Raw genomic sequence first — 2,758 nt, 5'->3', positions numbered from 1 at the left:
TTGTTAAAGAATACATAGAAAATTATCCTTAGAGGCCATAATTAGGTCAGTAGTCAACTTTTCTATGAGAACAGAGGTAGATCAAGGCTAAATGCAGTACCTTAGCTTTCTCTTCCTCCTGAGTTTACAGCCTCCTCATGTTTCAATGAGTCTCTCCAACCTCTCTCCCCACAGAGATATCTATGACTCCCTGAGGCAGAGGCCCTCACTGAAACTAGTAGGTTCATCTCAGAGACACTGACCATTTTTTTCTTCGCCAGTGAGAATAAACTTACCCTTTCTGGCTTTTTGCCATAAATATTTTCTTAAAGGGACAATATCAAAGTTGAGATACAAGAGAAAGTGCAGCGACTCCCAGATTACTTCTCACTTTTTTATAGGGCTCTTAGCAATACCTGTTAGGTTTCTGCTATCTGCTATACCTGTAAGGTATCTACCACAAATATTGTCTGATTTTGCAACAGCAGTTGAGATTTCTCATGCAAGTTACAGGTCTTCTTAACCTCCCCAGCAAGGGAAGGGTTCCCTAGGCTTGATGAAAGTGGGGAGGACACATTCCCCCTCCACGTAAGAAGGGATGATATTCCCCTTAGAAGCTTATCTTTCATCAAAGAGTGACACCTACATATAACTTTAGGTGGAATTTTGTTACCAATTGCTGCAAACCAAACCGCATGGTTCAGTTCATGAACCTTTCATAAGCTACACCCTGCAGCGTTTACATAGCATTACCAGACGCATAATTAAAAAAAAAAAAATAGTTGTTGCAACTGAAAGTCTACAGAAAAATAGCATCTCATTAAGAATGTGCCCAAGGGCTGGAGTCTGGGGTTTGGCTTTGGCTTTGGCACTTCTCCCCCAAAATCAACAGGTCTCCACCCTGTCTCAAGATTTAATTCTGGGTCTTGGTGACTGATCTAACTACTGTTGGGGCTTCCTCATGAAACACATGGTGTTGATTCTTCCCCCATTTACATAGTAAACATGAAGAGTAACATTGTTTGGGAAATCTCCATCACAAATAAATTTTTACATTTCCATTTTCTGGACACTTAATTTTCCATAGCATGTTTTCATCATTTTCTGCCAGACACACTTTAATCGACTAGCACAACATTTGCTTTTTTAGTTATTTTCTGTGGATTTGCTTGATGCAAGGACTTTTCCAAGGCCTGCTTTCCTCGGACTGAAAAATATTTCCATATAAAAAAGAAAATCTTGGGAATTTTAGGAAAAGCTCAGTAAAAATATTCTGAAAAAAACATTTTAATATTTTCCAGTCAGGAGTTAGCCAGAGGAAACCATCTGCTACTTAACGTAAGCAAAACCTTCTTAGTTATGAGTTGCTTTTTGGAAAAGATCAATAATATCCTAAGTAAGTGATTAGTAAATGTCTAAAAAAAGGGTTTGCAACCTTTCTGATTTTCAAAGTCATAAAACATTTCCATTGAAGATATGTAGTGAATTTAAGAAACTGAAATAGGCTGGGATTTTAGTCAATTTTTACAGATCGCTCAGGAATAATCCAGAGATTCCCAGATGGCAGAGTACAGGTTGAAAACAACTGATCTACAGATATAATTTGGATAATCCCCCTAAGGTTTTAATATTCAGCTAAAGTTGAACACCATCCAAATGGCAGTATAAGACCAAGAAAGTCATGAGCACCTTCTTTATTTGAGATTTGTCATATATTGAAATTGACTGAATAATGATATAAAGCCTACAAACAAATGAAAATGAAAAATAATTTAAAAGATGGAACTACATAGTGTCTAAAAGGTTCTGCAGATATTGACTTTACAGAAATATAAGGAAAGAGAGAAACAAAAAAATATAGCTGAGTTTCTTCATTTTCAAATAGGGTTAACTTAGGAAACAAACAGTCCAATGCATACTTCTAATGTTTTCCTCAATTTCCCATTATTTTCCATAGGACCATGGCAATAGTCAAAATATTGCAATTAATCCTTACAGCAAGACCTCCATAAATTAATATTTTTTGTCTCCAAAATAGCTACTCCTTTCAAGACGTTCATTTACTAAACCCAAACATATTCTCACTGTATTTCTTTAAAACAGTGAATAAGTTATTAATGAGTTATTTTTAAAAGTAAGGGTTTTTTCCTAAAGCTTAGGTTTTAGTTCCTTAAAAACCTAGAGTGTAGGGCTTCTTACCTTCTGTCAAACTACCCATCTATCCCCTATCTCCCTTTCCTCAAAAAAAGAAATAAAAATAATTCTATACTTTCTCATTAAAAACAGTCATTCTTTTTAAATGTTACCTGGACCTGGAAATGGCAAAGTCTGAATTTCAAAGTCATATCAGATATGTGAGCAGAATTCTGCTCTGAAGGTTCTACATAACAAGTTACAGCATTAATAGTAAGCACACCACAGTGCACCAACAATCTGGAAAAATGCCTAAATCTTTCACAAGTATTTTCTTTCTCCTTTACAGCTTTTACCTTCTCTCTCTCACCACAATCTAACAGGGTGCTCAAGCATGCTGCCAACTTCAAGCACATTAAGTACTCCCTCTGCGATACATGCATACACTGTTTTCAAATATAGTATCACACATACACATGGTTGAACCTGGACCTATGTCTGGAAATGTGATTCCTGTTCAAGGAGCTCTCCATTTCTGTCTTCAGCCTGATTTCAGAAAAATACCCTTATTTAGGAAAGACTTTTAATCATATGCTTGAGCTTCAAAACAATGAGAAAGATGTGTACAAGTGCCTAAATCTCAGAA

This window comes from Eurypyga helias, unplaced genomic scaffold (assembly GCF_000690775.1).
Source record: "Eurypyga helias isolate BGI_N326 unplaced genomic scaffold, ASM69077v1 scaffold15147, whole genome shotgun sequence".
Taxonomy (NCBI): Eukaryota; Metazoa; Chordata; class Aves; order Eurypygiformes; family Eurypygidae; genus Eurypyga; species Eurypyga helias.
Note: the sequence above shows the minus strand (reverse complement) of the source record.